At 35.5% G+C, this 20,165-nt stretch overlaps 1 protein-coding gene across 2 annotated transcripts in view; it reads left to right on the top strand.

Moving 5' to 3' along the window:
- Window positions 1-20,165, top strand: part of LOC115225771 — a 95,597-nt gene that overhangs the window by 8,348 nt on the left and 67,084 nt on the right. Inside the window, exon 2 of one of the 2 annotated variants that reach the window (XM_029796721.2) lies at window positions 9,257-9,383. The exons of the other annotated variant lie outside the window; for it this stretch is intronic. The gene's annotated coding sequence lies outside the window, so the exon portion shown is untranslated. The remainder of the gene's footprint in view (window positions 1-9,256; window positions 9,384-20,165) is intronic. 2 annotated transcript variants of the gene reach the window in all.

The following is a 20,165-nucleotide window of genomic DNA, read 5'->3' on the forward strand; positions in this document are numbered from 1 at the left end:
TATGTGAAATTGTGTGTTGAAACAGATATTGTTATATTTCGGAATGGTCATTTTGCCAGTTTTGCCAATAAAAACACATGCACGATATATTTGGTGTTACTTTGCTTCAGTGCTATTTATTTTTTTTTTTACATTAATCTTAATCTTATTTCGGCCAGAGTTCTTTTGTCACACTCCTGTGACCGCATCAGTGGTCCTTTGCTTTCTTCTTTCTTATTTGTGTGTCTCTCCTTACTAACCGTCAGCCATTTTGTATTTCTATTGTATGTGTCTTCATTTGCACATGTGTACGTCTCTATGTGTGTCTATGTTTAGTTAGTGTGTGTGTGTGACGAAAGGACTCTGGCCGAAATAAGACTAAGACCAATGCAAAAAACAAACAACACCGAAGCAAAGCAACACCAAATATACAGTGCATGTGCTTTCACTGGCCAAACCGGCAAAATGACCATCCCCAAATACACCAATATCTGTTTCAACACACGATTTCACATAAAAAATCTTGCACAACAAATATATATATATATTTGGGAATGGTCATTTTGCCGGTTTGGCCAGTGAAAGCACACACACTGTATATTTGGTGTTGCTTTGCTTACATACATACATGCATGTATGTATGTACACCAGCATCTGTTGTCAAGCGATGGTGGGGGGACAAACACAGAACGCAAACATATACACACACACACACACACAGATAAAAACATATATATAAATCAATAAATGGTGTTGTTGTGTTGACTGCATGTGAAAAAATGATAGGAGAGGAAAAATTATAAGGCAGAATGCTAAATTGAAAGTAAATTTTAATAAAAATGGGTGTATGGAAAATTAAAAAAGAAAAAAATAATAAATCAAACCAGTTTTCATCACAAAGCAAATTATCAAGATTTGGAAGGGGAAAAGAAATTTTTTTTTTTTATCTTAATCCTCTGAAGAAATTTTTCCAAGGACTATTATTGAACTCTAAAAGCATAAAGACTCTACTGTGTATGGGTATACTTATTTCTTAATGTTTGTATGTATTTATTATTCGTTTTTTGAAAAAAAACATTGTAAATTTCTTTTTTCTCCTTCCTCAATTTAAAAAAAAAAATTTCTTTTCCCCTTCCAAATCTTGATAATTTGCTTTGCAATGAAAACCGGTTTGATTTATTATTTTTTCGTTTTTAATTTTCCATACACACATTTTTATTAAAATTTACATTCTGCCTTGTTATAATTTTTCCTCTCCTATATATAAATATATATATATATATATATAGTTTGTACATGTATTTGGTTTGCAGGATTCTTGATGTGAATTCATGTGTTGAAAGAAATACTATTGAATCTTGGGAGGAGCATCATGCCGGTAATAATAAATTGCTTAACTGAGTAATTAACCCATTAATTAACAATAACAATAAAGGACGAAACTAGTGCATGTGTTTATTATTACCGGCATAGTGACCCTCCCAAGGATCAATAGTATATATATATATATACACACAATGGGCTTCTTTCAGTTTCCATCTACCAAATCCACTTATAAAGCTTTGGTCAGCCTGAGGCCATTGTAGAAGACACTTGCCCAAGGTGCCATGCAGTGGGACTGAACCCAGAACCATGTGATTGGGAAGCAAGCTAATTACTATACAGCCACACATGTGCCTATAAATCATCATCATCAACATCCTTTCAGTGTCCATTTTTATTTTTTCTATGGCCTTATTACAAGCTTCTTTCAGTTTTCTTCTATCAAATCCACTCATACTCACCAGACTTTGGTTCAAAGTGGATTAAACCGCTCATATCCCACCAAGGAGATAACAACATCAACATGGGTGAAGATCTTCTTTAGCCTGGGGCTGATGTTTCTCCTGTCCTTACCCACTGTCTTCAGTGCTTGACATTTTTATAGAGAACCCAGTCACTATTCAGTCCAAAATGGTTCATCCGTGAGATGTGACAGCAAAGAAGAACACACCTTTATTCTCTGCATGCAATTAGACTTGGAAAGTTTTTGAGAAACCCACTGACCCAATTTGCTGACTTTTCCGATGACACAGGTATCGATGAGTGGTTGAATGACCAAATCCAAGCTTCTCTGCTAGTTCCTCAACAGTTACAAAGGTATTTTTTTCCACCAGGGTTCGCAAGACATCCTCATCAAATTCTAGAGACCTTCCAGGATGAGACTTGTCTTCTAAGTTGTAGTTTCCAGCTCAGAATTTCTGGATCTACGGTTGACACTGGCTTACACTTATTATCCGATCCCCATTTACTGCATTAATATTCTTTGCACTTTTGTATTTCTTTATTGCCCACAAGGGGCTAAACATAGAGGGGACTAACAAGGACAGACAAATGGATTAAGTTGATTACACCAACCCCAGTGCACAACTGGTACTTAATTTATCGACCCCGAAAGGATGAAAGGCTAAGTCAACCTTGGCAGAATTTGAACTCAGAATGTAAAGACAGACGAAATACCTATTTCTTTACTACCCACAAGGGGCTAAACACAAAAAGGACATACAAGGACAGGCAAATGGATTAAGTCGATTATATCGACCCCAGTGCATAACTGGTACTTTATTTATTGACCCCATAAGAATGAGAGGCAAAGTCGACCTCAGCAGAATTTGAACTCAGAACGTAGTGGCAGACGAAATACCACTAAGCATTTCGCCCGGTGTGTTAACGTTTCTGCCAGCTTGCCATTAAGCATTTTGCCTGGTGTGCTAATGTTTCTGCCAGCTTGCCTTGCATTTTTTGTTATGTTGTTGCTCTTTTTGAACTTATAAAGCAAAATACGCTGAATAGCTCCTTTGTCACTTCCATTATAGCTGTGAAAAAATATGTTAAAATTGAGCTGCGCTCATTAAAGCTTGCTCTAAGAATAAGGACAAGGTAAAAATTACTACCTGCCTCTGTAACAAGTTGATGCAGGTAGTTTATCCCATTCCAGCTTTTAGTTCATGCAATTAAAAAAAAACACATTAATCATGGGCTGACCCAATGTATATATATATATATATATATGTGTGTGTGTGTGTTTGTCTCCCACCACCACTTGGCACCCAGTGTTGGTGTGTTTACATCCTTGTAGCTTAGCAGTTCAGCAAAAGAAACCAATTGAATAAATTCCAGGCTTTAAAAGGAAAAAGTACTGGTATTGATTCCTTCGACTAAAAATTCTTCAAGGTGTACCCCAGCAGGGTTGCAGTCTAATGACTGAAACAAGTAAAAGATTAAAAAAATATGTGTGTGTGAATCAAATTGTAGTCTTCAATTGTAAAGACTTGCGTAGTAAATGTATGTATGCAGGTACATGTGCGTGTGAATGTCTTTGTGTTAGGGAAAAGTTAAAGCACAATAGTATGCCTGTTATAAGTACAACCATTTGACCAAGCTATAAAAACACAGACACACTGACACACACACTAACAACAAGATTCCTCCACACAACTTTTATCTATCAAATATTCCATTCACAAAACTTTGGTCATAAATCCAGTAGAACTCCACCAAAAAAGGGTACTGCTCTTGCAGCTGCTGTCTTCTTCTTCTTCTTCTTCTTCTTCTTCTTCTTCTTCTTCTTCTTCTTCTTCTTCTTCTTCTTCTTCATCTTCTTCTTCTTCTTCTTCTTCTTTCTTCTCTTCTTCTTCTTCTTCTTCTTCTTCTTCTTCTTCTTCTAATCAGGATTCACGCCATTAGTCACAAAGAATAATCTCTAATTCGAGCCTACTCTAAGCTACTAAGAATGCATGTGGCAACATGAAGATCCACCCACCACACGCAATAGACTGGTGGTTGCATGGGCACGAAAGCTATGTTGTTATTCTCATTCTGTAAACGGTGGCTTTTAACGGGTGGAGAGCTGAACCATCCTTGGGTACAGAGGATTCGTAATCTAGACTAGGGTCTGAAAGTTTACCACCCCATAGTGGGTTACACCAAGGTTCCTCTGCTTTGTGGCAGAAGTAGGAAGAAAGAGTGAGAGAAAGTTGTGGTGAAGGAGTACAGCGGAGTTCACCACTCCCCCTGCCGGAACCTCGTGGAGCTTAGGTGTTTTTGCTCAATAAATACTCACAATGCCCTCTCTGGGAATTGAAACTGCGTTCTTACGACTGCGAGTCCGCTGCCCTTACCACTGGGCCATTGTGCCTCCTCTGCAGCTGCTGTTGCTACTGCTACTGCTGCTGCTGCTGTTAGCTGCCGTATAGTTGAATCTGACACAGAACCACATGGTTGTGGGGTCAGACTGCTTAGTCACATGTAGCTGCACCTGCAAACCTCAAATTACATTATCCAAATATGAAGAATTGAATGCTGTGTGTATTCATATGTTTAGTGTCTATATGTGTGCATGTGTGTGTGAGTGAGTGTGGTTAACCAAAAGAATTATTACAATTTTGTTTTTTCAAAGTAAAATATGCATCATAACTCACCCCCCCTCCCCCATCATAACACACCCATAATCTAAAATAACACTTTAAAGTAAAATGAAAGGAAAAATAAACAAGTCATATGAAAATACTCAATGAAGACAAAAACTTCAAAACAGGCTACTTATAATTATAGTAACTTCATTCAGGTCACCCCCTCACCATTCTTTTCCTTCCTCCTCTCTCCTCCTATATTAAACATTTTGTGGAACATTCTAGAATACAATCAGCATTGTAGACTTTTTCTGTTTCAATATATTCATTTTCTTTCTCTGCTTATGTTCTCTAATTTTAGAACTTTTGTTGTCTGTGTAATGGCTGGTGGAGAGGTTAGTTTTTTTTTGATGTAACAACTGTTAATCACTCAATTATTTGAGTTTAGTTTTTCACTTCTATCAAGACATTAAATATGTCAGCACTTAACCAGTTTTGGAGTTTGGATTTTGTTTTGCTTTTTTCATATTTTCTTTTACTAGTGACTGATGTCTTATTTAAACTGAGACATGGACAACCATTTTTTGGGAAACAAGTCACATGAGACAAGGCATATAGTCAGGTGGGCTGCTCTACTTAAAAAATTCAGGGTAATTTGTCTTTGGGTGTGCCATTCAGAAAGTTTTGTGCATCAGTTTTCCCATGGCTGGTTTAATCTCTGTTTATTGTGTAAACATCCTTTGGCAAAAAATGATGTGAGTTCAAATCCTGTTAAGATCAACTTTTTATCTTTGTGTTTCAGTCATTGGAATTTGGCCATGCTGGGGCCATACTTTGAACAAATTGATCTCAGTACTTATTTCTTTTAAGCTTGATTCTTATTCTACCAGTCTCTTATACTGAACTGCTAAGTACAGGGATGTACACTAACCAACACCAGCTGTCTAGCAGTGGTGGGAGATGAACACAGACACACAGATGTGTGTGTGTGTGTGTGTATAAATATATATGCATCATCAGGTTGGATCAAATTAACTTGTAAATACCACCTTTAGTTGGTCCTGAAGTACGAGTGGTGTTCAATAAGTAATGCCCCTGACCCACTTCCCATAGCAGTAGAGCAACGAAACTTGGCACAGTTATTAGTCTTTTTCTACATAGGAACCACCCAGAGTTACACATTTCTCCCATTGTTTGATGCAGCTCTGGAGACCGTTTTTGTAGAAGACCCCAGCTTGGTCCTCCAACCTGAACGTGACTTCAGAAATCAAGGCTGCATCATCTGGGAAATGCTTTCCTTTCAAAAACAACTTCATGACTGGGAAGAGGTGAAAATCAAGGTCAGGAAAGTATGGGGATGGGGGAGGAGTTCATAGCCATACACCTGTGCTTCTGATCTGGCGACAAGCGAGTTGTGGACCGGAGTGTTGTCCTGCAGGAGGAGGATGCCTTTGCTGATCTTGACCTGCCTCTTGATTTTGATAACTTCTCTTAATTTCCCCAAAAGTGAAGCATAATAAGCTCCTGCAATTGTGGTACTCTTTGCCAGGAAATCTGTCATCACTACTCCGTCCTGGTCCCAGAAGACTGTGAGCATGACCTTGCCAGCGGAGGGCTGCACCCTTGCCTTCTTTGGAGGGGGTGAGTCACGGTGCTTCCACTGCATTGACTGGGCTTTGGTCTCTGGATCATCGTGATGGACCCAGGTTTCATCCTGTGTAATCAATCTTTTGAAAAATTTTGATTCATCTTCTTGGCACATCTCCAAATTCACCCTCGAGCACTCGACGCATTCTTGCTTCTGGGAAGGTGTGAGCAACCTGGGAATCCATCTGGCAGACACCTTTTGCATATGCAAATGGTCATGAATGATAGTTTCCACAGACCCGGTACTAATCTTGACCTCATGGGCTATTTGGCGAATAATTATGCGTCGATCTTCCAAAATGGCAGCCTCAACTTGACAGACAGATGCCTCATCAATGGCAGAAGGGGTGACCAGATCTGGGAGCTGTTTCCACAGAGTTCCGACCATGTTTGAATTCATGATGCCAGCGTTTTACAAGGTCATATGATGGGGCATCATCACCATAAGTTACTTTCATTTCATCAAAAGTCTCCCGTGGTGTGCATCCTTTCAAATACAAAAACCGGATCACTGCTCGACACTCAACAGGCTCCATTTCACACTTGACTCGGTTCAAACACCTGTAAATCAGAAACCACAATTAATTCAGAGCTGTAATTTGCCACTTACTCTATAGAGATATAAATGATTGCACATGCAAAATTTCAGCTAGATCAAACAACTGCAAGTGGGTCAGAGGCATTACTTATTGAACGTCCCTTGTACATCTGGTGAAATATTCAGGTTATGTGTACAGAGAATTGAACCCTTACAAGTATTTAGTGCCTAGGGACTGGCCCAAAGCATACATTGTATTGGTCACACAGTGTTTGGTATGCCCCAGGATGTCCGACAGGTCAAGAATCCCTTTTGGTGTATTATAAGCTAATAAATAAATAACAAACGATGTTCATTACAGCTGTTTCTAACACATTTTTAATAGATCAATGAGAATGTTACATCATAGTAAAAAACTGTTTTCATCAGATGATACATAGAATTTCAAACAATAGCAGAACAATCCATAAACACAGTAGGAACATGGCTATGATGTAATGTAGTCATTCATCTATTAAAAAATGTGTTAGAAACAGCTGTAATAAACTAACATTCATCCATCATTTGTTATTTGTTTGTTTGTGTGTGTGTGTGTGTGTATGTATATATATATATATATATATATATATATATATATATATATATATATTAAGTGTTCAAGAGTTCAAGGTCAATCTATGTCAAGCAGCTTTACTCCACATGCTTTAGCTTCGTTACAATGGCAACAGTCCGGATACTTATTGATCAGACGTCGCATATACATATAAAACAAGTGGTAAAAGGGATTAATAAATCCAGGCAGTTAAAACTTCAAATTTCCGCACTAAGGCACGGTTTTTATGCCCCATGGTCGTAACTTCAACCGTGCTTTTTCTGTTGTGAAATAAGTATCCGGACTGTTACCATAGAAACAAAGCTAAAGCATGCAGAATAAAAGATGCTTGGCACAGATTGACTTTGAACTCTACTGTGCATGTGCACTAAGTTTTGACGTTCTAGCTCACTTCCACCGTTTACACCATTGCTTAGAAGGAAGGTATGTAGCATGTGATTGTTGCATTGACCATGCTACACACCATCCTTCCAAGCACTGCTGTAAAAAGCAGAAGTGAGCTAGAATGTTAAAACTTAGGGCACATACACAGCAGAGTTCAAGGTCAATCTATGTCAAGCAGCTTTACTCCACATACTTTAGCTTCGTTACAATGGCAACAGTCCGGATACTTATTGATCAGACGTCACATATACATATAAAACAAGTGGTAAAAGGGATTAATAAATCCAGGCAGATATCTCAAAAGCATTTAGTGTTAAGAAAACTTGGTTATATTCATCAAACAATCAGATACCAATAAATTTAAATAGAAGTAATATCCAAGGTAATTCCTCATGTATGACAAGCAGATCAAAATATTGCTTCAAAGAATTTCAAGAAATGTGGAGCATATGACAATCTGAACAATTGATGATTGCACCATACATTTCCAATGATTGCTTTTATTGTTTCTATTTATAAATAGAAAAAAATATACTAAACACCAGTCAAACGAACATATCTGAAAACTTATGCCAACACAATGTTATCGAGGTAATACAAAACAGATTAAATTCAAAGTGAAATGAGATGATATCTCTAATACATGAACACGTACAAAAAGGACATTTACAAGAAATATAATAGTCTAAGAAAAGCCAGTTTAGTATTTAAAATTATGATGATGTTGGTAAATAATGAAAAAATAAAAAGTAAACATAGACATGCTACATCACGACCTTTAGTTATGCAGTTCTTAACATATGCTGAAAACATTTAGAAAGATTATGCTTATTAGATTTTAAGAAAACAACTATAGTTATTTAGTATTGAAATACTTAAATGTTCTTTTATATTTATTGGAACATTTCAATGTAAGATTGTTTCTGCTATTTAATAATTTTAATTTAGAAGTAATTATATAATACATTTCCTCTAGGCATAGAGCACATTTAAAATTACTAGTATTGTATGATGGAGTATAACTAATAATGGACCACTTTTTATTATAGTTAATATTCCTCATATTCAAATTTCAAATGCATTTACTACGATTCGTAAAATTACATTTTCTTCTAAACTTAAGTGAAGAATAAAGAATGGTTATGTAATCTAGATTTCCAAATTGTAGCAGAAGAACCTATGTGATAGTATGTACGATCCCCAGCAATTATCTAAGATTGATATACTTTATTCATCCTTAAACACTGATTTTCTAAAGGACACATAATTTTGTTTATGACATTATATCAGTATTTATTCACTCATATGTAGCACTCATGGTTAAAGGAACTAGTACCAATTCTACTCACAGAATTAGGTGTTAAACCAGATTTATTAGCAGTATTATAATCAATATTATTTTTAGGTGTTATCATAAAGGATCTATCAATTTCACAGTTGAAGGCACCTTCACCTAAAGTATCAAAAACTAGTTCAAGAAAATTATTATAAGAGTTTATATCACAACTGAATAAATTTAGTACATTTTTTTATCCAATGAACCAAAAAATTACTTTCAAGGAATTAAGCCATAAACATAAATTAACACAACCACTAATGTTCCTCAGAAATTCTTTGCTGCACTATCAGTTCTGACCATCATTACTAATTTTCAGTTGAGAAACTGCCTAATTTTACTTTTGTTACGTTCTGCTCTAATTTCAGCCAAAATTCTGGTGGTTGGATAGGAAAATTTTACTCTATGGTGATTAGATAATTTCCTGTACTTACTTGAAGGTGGGAAATATTTATCCAGTGCAGCAAAGAATTTCTAAGGAATATTGGTTGTTAGGTAAGATGAAAATGGTGCATTATACCAGATAATGTTCCTTTTGATTTAGCTTTCTATTAATTACATATACTTTTTTTGTAATATTAACATAATCTGCATGTTTATAATTCTTAATTTCAAAATTAGATGATCTGGCATAATTCTTATGTTTAAAGTTATTCATATCTATAGATTCTTTTTTGTCATTATTATTGTTGTTGTTGTTATTATTATTAAGGCAGTGAGCTGGCAGAATCATTATCATGCAGGATGAAATTCTGAGTGGTATTTCACCCATCACTATGTTCTGAGTTCAAATTCCGCCAAGGTGAACTTTGCCTTTCATCCTTTCAGTGTTGAAAAATTAAGTACCAATGGAGCACTGGGGTTGATATAATCCACTCACCCCCGCCCCTAAAATTGTTGCTCTTGTGGTCAAATTTGAAACCATTATTATTGTTATTTGTTATTATAAAGGTGGCGAGGGAGCAGAACTATTAGCAGACCAGGCAAAATGCTTAGTAGCATTTTGTCTGTCTTTATATACTGAGTTCAAATTCTGCCAAGTTGAACTTTGTCTTTCATCCTTTCCGGGTTGATAAATTAAGCACCAATTGAACCCTGGGGTCAATGTAATTGACTCATCTCCTCCCCTAAAATTGCTGCCCTTGTGGCAAACTATTATTATTATTATTATTATTATTATTATTATTATTATTATTATTATTATTATTATTATCATTGCTGTTGTTGTTGTTGTTATTGTTATTATTAAGGTGATGAACTGGCAGAATTGTTAGCACCGAGTTCAAATTCTGCTAAGGTTAAATTTGCCTTTCATCCTTTCAGGGTCCATAAATTAAGTACCAGTGGTATAAGTACAAGTTTTATAGAAGTACCAGTTATATAAGTGTATAAGTACCAGTTGTATACTAGGGTTGATATAATCGACTTGCCCCTCCCCCAGAAATTTCAGGCCTTTTGCCTTTAGTAGAAAGGATTATTATTATTATTAAACTGTAACCCAACCATACTTTTAGTTTCTTCAGAGTTACGTCTATGTTTATGTTTATAATAAGGTGGCAAAATGGCAGAATCATTAGCACACTGGGAAAATGCTAAGTGGTATTTCGTCCATTTTCTCATTTTGTGTTCAAATTCTGCTAAAGTTGTCTTTCATCCGATAAAATAAGTACCAGTTGAACATTTGGATACAAATATGTAATCAATGTAATCAACTTACCCTCTTCCTCTGAAATTGCTGGTCTTGTGCCAAAATTTGAAATAAATATCAACATGTTTATTTCCAGTCTTATTTGCATCATTATTCTTGCTATTATTCAGCTTACTTAAATAAATTTGCTTGATGTATTTATCTTTATGGCATTCTCAATCAAGGATCATCATATTTTATTTCCTATCATTGCCAGGAATTTTATGAGCATTTTGATTCTGAATATAGTAAATTTTGTCATACACAGCTTCAGATAATGCATGGTTATAGTACTTTTCATTTTATACAAATACATCCTCATTAGCAGGAAACCTCGAAATACAAGTTGGTAGACTTTTAATGATAGAATTTCTGATGTATCTAGGATGATTAGAATTTTTATTTTTAAGCATCCATTTGGTTTATGACACAGTTGGTATAGTCCTGTACTTAAATCCAGAGTAACGTCAAGGAAGTTAACCTTAATATATTCATTTTCTTTGGAAATAGACAGACCAAGACACTTAAAGAATTTAAAAAGATTTTTCCAACACCTTTCAAAATTAACCTTACTAGATCTACGGATAATGAAAAGAGTGCTGTCCCTAAACAATCCACCCCATAATTCAGGAAATTCAATATGTATACAGTTCATACAGAAAAACATTTAAGCAGTAACTAACACCTTAATTATATTCACATACTTTAAGCACTCATTCAGTTTATGACATAGTTGGTATAATCCTGTACTTTTGTGATTTTGAATTGTTATTGAGATGTTCAAAATGTTTTATTCACCTGATGGAAATGTTTTTTTTTGTTGCATGATGTAATACTTCTATTCATCAATAAAAAAACACATCTGAAACAGCCTTAGTGAATCACAATCCATCTGTTGTTATTTGTTTATCATTCACCTCACCCAAAACCTGCAATTCACTAGGATCTGGAGTCTATTCAGTGCAGTGTAACAAGTGCAGTATTTGTACCCATGTGTGACCTTGAGGAGTTGTATATTCAGTCAGTGATTTATGACTGTATGAATAACTGGAGTATACTCACATTTACTTTAGTAAGTACGTATTTGTCTTCAAATATTGTTTGTACTCAATATCATCAACCCGACCATGGTGCTTTACTAGTTAAGGACTTGATTTACTTGAACTCTTAAGGCTGTGTGGTAAGTAGCTTGCTTACCAACCACATGGTTCCGGGTTCAGTTCCACTGCATGGCACCTAGGGCAAGTGTCTTCTACTATAGCCTCGGGTTGACCAAAGCCTTGTGAGTGGATTTGGTAGACAGAAACTGAAAGAAGACCGTCTTATATATTTGTATATATATATATATATATATATGTACTCGTGTGTATATCTGTGTGTGTCTGTGTTTATCCCCCAACATCGCTTGACAACCGATGCTGGTGTGTTTACATCCCTGTAACTTAGCGGTTCAGCAAAAGAGACCCATAGAATAAGTACTAGGATCACAAATAATAAGTCCTGGGGTCAATTTGCTCGACTAAAGCTGGTGGTCCAGCATGGCCACAGTCAAATTACTGAAACAAGTAAAAGAGTAAAAGAATATGTATGCATGCATGTATATATATATGTGTGTGTGTGTATTTATGAATGTGCATATATATATATATATAAATATATGTATAAGGGTGGAAAGGAACACACGAGTTGATATATATGAAAAAACAAGTCAAAAATAGAAAATGCTAAGATGATTTTATAGTGAATCTTTCAGTACCGGTTTCGGTCATTTTGAGACCTTTTCAACTGTAACGATTAAATAATTAAATTTAGAAAAATTAGAAGAAAAGTTTTTTTAAAAGAATATTTCTGGAGTAGTGTTCAGATATAAGTAGCATTCTGCCTTTCTCTGACTCCCTTATACATATATACATATATATATATATATTATATATATATATATATATATATATATATATATATATATATATGATTGATTGATTGATTGATTCTAGTTTCAGCTTATGAGCTGTGGCCATGCTGGGGCACCGCCATTTGGTGTTGCTACTTGGTTTCACTTCATGGAGGCTTTCTAGCAACTGCTATTTGGTGCATGAGAGAGTTCGATGCAGCTGCCTCATCTGCCCCTCCTGCCGTGAAGTTGGTTCATCTGGGACACCTGACAGGAAGAGATCCAGCTTCATTTTAAAGACATCTGTATCCACCCCATGCAGGTCTCTCAGGTTCTTCGGGAGGATATTGAAGAGCTGTGGGCCTCGGAAGCCCAGGCTATCACAGAATCTTGTCCTACATCTTGATGGCAGGTTTGGAGTCCTAGGCACCACGCAGTGGCGCCCAGTTCTGGCATTTGCGTAACTCTCGATGCCAAAGTTCAGGACATATTAAATTAGAGATAAAAAAACCACCATTAGGCAAATCAAACAGTGAAAAACATAAGCCAATACATAAAATTAATTTAAAAATATAGAAGTTAAAATTTAAAAAATTATTTAAATAATTTAATCTTATAAATTTTAAATATATATATATATACAAATATATATATATGTATGTATATTTTTATATTTATATATTATTTTATTTATTAATTATTAATTAATTAAAAAAATTTTTTTAATATATATATATACATATATATATATATACATATATATATATATACATATACATATACATATATACATAATATATATATATATATATACATACATACATATATACACACATGTGTATGTATATATATATATATATATAAGTAAAAGGCAGACTGTATGATGCATGTGTACGAACAGCTATGCTACATGGCAGTGAAACATGGGCCGTGACTGCTGAGGACATGCGTAAGCTCATGAGGAACGAAGCCAGTATGCTCCGATGGATGTGTAATGTCAGTGTACTTACTCGACAGAGCGTTAGTACCTTGAGAGAAATGTTGTACCTAAGAAGCATCAGTTGTGGTGTGCAAGAGAGACGATTGCGCTGGTATGGTCATGTGGCGAGAATGGATGAAGATAGGTGTGTGAGAAAGTGCCAATCCCTAGCAGTTGAGGGAACCCGTGGAAGAGGTAGACCCAGGAAAACCTGGGACGAGGTGGTGAAGCATGACCTTCGGACGTTAGGTCTCACCATGGAAATGACTAGAGACTGAGACTTATGGAAGTATGCTGTGCGTGAGAAGACCCGGCAAGACTAGTGAAACCAAAACCCGTGGCCCCTACCTGGGACGTAGTCAGTCCACCTGTGCATACCTTCCTTCTTGTGACTTTTGTGAAGACCTGTTGAGGCAAGTGAGAATCGAATCAAATCAAATCAAATCGAACCAAATCAAAATAGATGAACATCAATGGAATTTGTATCCTTGTGGTACCAGTGCCGGTGGCACATAAGAAAACCATCCGAACGTGACCGTAGCCAGTACCGCAACGACTGGCCTCCGTGCTGAGGGCATGTAACAAACACCATCCGAGCGTGGCCATCCGCCAGCCTCGTCTGGCACCTGTGTTGGTGACACATAAGAAAACACCATCCGAGCATGGCCGTCAGCCAGCCTCGTCTGGCACCTGTGTCGGTGGCACATAAAAAACACCATCCGAGCGTGGCCGTCTGCCAGCCTCGTCTGGCACCTGTGTCGGTGGCACATAAAATCACCCACTACACCCTCGGAGTGGTTGGCGTTAGGAAGGGCATCCAGCTGTAGAAACACTGCCAGATCTGACTGGCCTGGTGCAGCCTTCAGGCTTGCCAGACCCCAGTTGAACCGTCCAACCCATGCTAGCATGGAAAGCGGACGTTAAACGATGATGATGATGATGACGATATACATACATACATATATACACACATGTGTATATATATATATATATATATATATATATATATATATACATACATATATACATATATATATATATATATATATATATATATGTATGTATGTATGTATGTATGTATGTATGTGTGGCTGTGTGGTATGTAGCTTGTTTTCCAACCACATAGTTCCAGGTTCAGTCCCACTGCGTGGCACCTTGGGCAAGTGTCTTCTACAATAGCCTCGGGCTGACCAAAACCTTGTGAGTGGATTTGGTAGACGGAAACTGAAAGAAGCCCGTCGTATATATGTATATATATGTATGTGCGTGTATGTTTGTGTGTCTGTGTTTGTCCCCCTAGCATTGCTTGACAACCGATGCTGGTGTGTTTATGTCTCTGTCAGCTAGTGGTTCGTCAAAAGAGACCGATAGAATAAGTGCTGGGCTTACAAAGAATAAGTCCCAGGGTCGAGTTGCTCGATTAAAGGCGGTGCACCAGCATGGCTGCAGTCAAAATGACTGAAACAAGTAAAAAAAAGAGAAAAAAATATACATATATAAATATGTATGTATGTGTGTGCATATATATGCAGTAGTGCCTTGATATACAAGTTAAGTTGTTCTTCTTGGACACATCTCATAAAGTAGAGCAATAATTTCCCATAATAGCAATGTTATAAACTGTAATTCATTCCTAGAAATATATTTCATCTATAAAATTTATAATACTCGTAAATAAATAGCAATAAAACAACAGTAGAATGTAAAAGATATTTTATGTAAAGTAAAAAGAATGTCAAGATCATTTATGACAAAAAATATTATTATTATTATCGTTTTCTGAATCACTTTCACTCACACTAGACTCACATACCCATTCACTTGTAGATGCGATTGCTAAATCACAAGCACTCGTAGACGGACTTGTAGATTTCTTTTTAAAAAACATGTCTACAGTTGTGTGCTTAGAAGGAGCTTTTTATTTTGCTCTCTATAAATTTCTCAGTAACACACAGAAGCATTTGCTATGGTAATAGAAACTTCTGCACTTCATTCAAGATTTGGTCCTTGTGCTTGAAAAATAAATTTGTAAAGCGGTTCCTTGTAAAGTGAGGTGTTACTCTATATATATATGTATATAAATATGTATGTATGTATGTATGTATGTATGTATGTATGTATGTATGTATGTATGTATGTGTGTGTGTGTGTCTGTGTGTATATTTATATACACCATGATAGAATAAAGCCATGATAGATCGTTAGCTCCTACATGCATTTTTTTCTCTCCTTGTTTCTCTCCTTGTTTTTTTTTCTGTGTATCTTTCTGTCGAAGAGCGTAGGCTCGAAACGTAAAAGACTTGTTCTATTTCTATTCCTGAGCGCCATACTAATACATTTGTTTGTTTGTACTCCACCTGCCTTTGTCTTTTGTTTATTTTCATAAACCTTCCCGTTATATATATATGTAGCAAATAAATAACAATGATATCAAGGTATTAGTGCATTACAGCTGTTTCAGGCAGCTCCATTTAATCAATCAATGCAAGCATTACATCAATTTGAAATGCACCTCCTTCCTCAGACGCATAAGACCATAAAGGTTTTCAACATACAGGATACCCCATTCTAATTTTTTAGCAAATTTTTCATCACAACTAGAGAATAAAAGAATTATATGCCTGTTGCTATTATTGCAGCAGAATGAACTTAGGGAGAAGATACCCCGACTTTAATTTGGAATGGCAGGAAAGAATAACAATGGGGGTCATGAGCTGCTAATATAGCTACGTTTATCAATCTCATTATCACCATCAAAAGATCCAATGCAGCTAGCATTCTACTTACACTAAGAATTAAAAACATTGGGAATTCATAGTTAAGTTCTAGCTACCAATAAATTAATTCATCATCATCATCATCGTCATCATTTAACGTCCGTTTTCCAAGCTGGTATGGGTTGGACGGTTTGACTGGGGTCTGGCAAGCCAGGAGGCTGCACCAGGCTCCAATCTGATCTGGCAGTGTTTCTACTGCTGGATGTCAATGACAACCACTCTGAGAGTCTGGGTGCTTTTTATCTGTCACTGGCACACTTTTTACATGCCACCAGCATGGGAGCCAGTCAAGCGGTGCTGGCATTGACCACGTTCAGATGGTGCTTTTTATGTGCCACCAGTACAGGTACCAGTTGGGATGAGGGGGCTGGCATTGACCACGTTTGGATGGTGCTTTTTATGTGCCACCGGTATGTAAAAATTGAATAAATTTATTTTTAATTCATAATTTTTAATCTTTAATTCTTTAATGCTTAATTGTATTGCTTATTTTTAAAGGGATGTAAAATTATATATATAATATTTTGAAATAGAACCTGAGGATGTGTTGGAATAATTGTAAATCTGACGATTGCATATATGTGTTTATATATGTATATATATGGGTATAAAGTCATGTATATGTATATATATTGTAATCTTCCAATACTAAAGCACGTGTAGTTCCTTCATCATCATCATCATTTAACGTCCGTTCTCCATGCTAGCATGGGTTAGAATGTCTGTCTGTCTGTGTGAATCCCTAAAACTTGAGAACTACACAAACAATTTCATTCAAATTTTACACATGCCTTACTTAGTGTCATGGACAAAAAAATTTTAACTTCTTGCCTAGGGCGAACCCACAGCAATATCATATCTTCTCCACTATTTCAGTATTACGTGTTAAAAGTGAAACAAAAACATCTCTCTATTGTAATGTCAGATACTTTCACTTTAATACTGAAACTATTAAAGTCAATTATATAAAAGGGATGAACCATTAACAGTGGACATCCATTTTGCTAGAAGATCCGCTATGGTCTTATATGCTACACCACTGGTTTTCAATTCATATTAATCAAATTAATATTCAATTTTTCACCCTTATTATTTTAAATTTAAATTTACATGTGTATATATATATATATATATATATATATATATATATATAGATGTATAAATCCTTAAATCCTTAAAAATGTTTTAGCCCGAAGGCTAAATGTATATATATATAGATGTATATATATGGATGTATATATATCTGCATATATATAAGGCAAGATGTGTGTGTGTGTGTGTACGTGATTGTAGTTTATGCACATCCACAAATTAGCACAAATGTCGCTCAAATTTCAGGAGTACATTCGCCCACACCCTATCTGGGTTTTGTCAACTTATTTTTTTACCAAGGCACACGTGGATAGTAGCAAAAATCTATTTTCAGCCATAGCTTTTAGCAGTAAAATCTATTTTCAGGCGTAGCTTTTTGACGGCGTCTAACAAAAAAAAAACAAGATAAAGAAAAGTGAAAGAGGGGCAGAGAGTTTCAAGGGAAAGACAAAGTGAAACAGGGAGAGAGAAAGAGTAAGTGACGATGTTCATAAAAAATAATATGTAAAATGTTTTGTTTTTTCTTAAACACGAGATATAGTGTTCAAATTCAGGATGTTTTTGAAAGACACTATACTTTATAATCATAGTATATATACTTTCTCACACAACAATTACAATATATTTATTTTAAATCATTTATTTATTTTAAATCGTTCACCTTTCTCCCCTCTCTCTCTCTCTTTGGGTGCGAAAGAGTTTTGTTTTTATTTTACACCAAGTAAAAAAGTGTTTTGTTGAGCATCCATTTATTTAACAGCAAAGAAACAAAGAAGTGAGTAACAAATTGTAAGTGAATGGGTACAATTTCTGAGGCTTCCACCACACCCCACTCCATTTCACAGACCACAAAAAGGGTTTTGTAGCATATTAGGAGGCCAGAGTAGTTGATTCCACGCAAAAAAAAAACGATTTGTTTTTTGTGAAAATCGTGCGAGTGTTAATCTACAAATTTAACAACATTTTTCCATTCATTTCTGTTTATGAACATGTATGCATGCACAAAACATGCAATAGGTGTACGTACGTACATGTGTGTTCGTGTCTGTTGCCCATATATATTTATATTATATTATATTATATATAATATATATTATATATATATATAATATATATGTAATATAACCAATTTCAATGGATTTCACCCAAATTTGACGTTTGGTTTGAAATAAAGAACTTGATTAGCTTAATAATCGTAACTTAATCCCGGGCAAGGCTAGGTTATACTGCTAGTATATATATATATATATGTCTATATATATATATATATATATTATGGAGATGTACTTGCATAGCGAGTGACTTGATCTGAGATTGTGTGCTGAAACGAAAACAATTGCAGCGTGGAAGGTGTTTATAAGCCATTTAAGAAACACACAAAACTCGTTAGATTCACTTCAACATTTAAATTTAATTTGTCAAAATATTTTCGTCCCTTTTGAGACAGCGATCTGTTCACTGACAAAACTTTGTGCAGCACGAAGTTTTGTCAGTGAACAGGTCGCCATCTCAAAGTGCCGAAAATATTTTGACAAATTAAATTTAAATATTGAAGTGAATCTAACGGGTTTTGTGTGTGTTTCTTAAATGGCTTATAAACATCTTCCATGCTGCAATTATATATATATATAATATATATATATATATATATATATAATATATATATATATATATATATATATACATGTATATATATGGATGTGTATATATATATATATTATATATTTGTTGTGTAAGATTTTTACAGGCATCCCCCCCACACACACACACTAAATAAATGTAGACGCACATAGAGATATAAGCGCATGCGCAAATGAAGACATACAATAGAAATTCAAAATGGCTGACGGTTTGGTGGAAGATTTTAATTCAGAACTTTTGTAAACAAGACATTTGTACTCAGAGCCAGAGCTAGTTTCTGCTGGGTTGGTATCAAAAGGGTTAATGCAGAAATCAAATATATTCCCTCAAAATTTCATTACCCTTAATTGTGGTTAGCAATTTAAATACCAATTTATTTTTTGCTGAGGTATGTCATGTTTGAAACTATTTCCTGTTCAGATATGTCAAGTTCGTTGAGGCAACATCGCCTACAAGGAATACTAGTTCTATTTTTTGAAAAACATTATTGCATGGAAGTAATTATAATATCTAGTAATTGTTGTAGAATTAGTAATAGGGGTCGTGATGTGTGTGTGTGTCAGTGGTGCATTGTGTTCTTGAGCAAGACACTTCATTTCACATCACTCCAATCCACTCAGCTGGCAAAAATGAGCTGTACCAGTAATTCAAAAGGGCCAGTCTTGTCACATTCTCTGTCTTGCTGAATCTAGAACTACATAAAGGGCACGCATGTCTGTGGAGCGCACAGCCACTTGCACATTAGTTTCAAGAGCAAGCTGTTCCATTGGTTGGAACCCTTGTCAGCTTAAACAATGGAGTGCCTCTGTGTGTGTGTGTGTGTGTGTGTGTGTGCATTTTGATCTTGGGATTGTGTGTTAATTGTAAGCAAATGTCACCATCATACAAATAGTGTCGTTTGTTTGCAATAGAGTCTGGACTAGAGGGAAATATAACCTTGCTTAGAAACAGATGAAAGTTGGTGACAGGAAGAGCATCTTGCTGCAGAAAATCTCTCTCAGTGGATTTCATCTGACTCATGAAAGCATGGAAAATTAGTAAAATGACAATGATGATAATATATATATATATAATGTACTGTTCCGTGACGGTAAGATCAACAAAAAAGTACTCCATCTAGTGAGAGATAACTATCATTTAATAGACACAGTTCATGTTTTTATGTGTTAGTAATAGTTCATATGTTGAGAAATACCTCAAACATATTATC

This window comes from Octopus sinensis, linkage group LG28 (assembly GCF_006345805.1).
Source record: "Octopus sinensis linkage group LG28, ASM634580v1, whole genome shotgun sequence".
Taxonomy (NCBI): domain Eukaryota; kingdom Metazoa; phylum Mollusca; class Cephalopoda; order Octopoda; family Octopodidae; genus Octopus; species Octopus sinensis.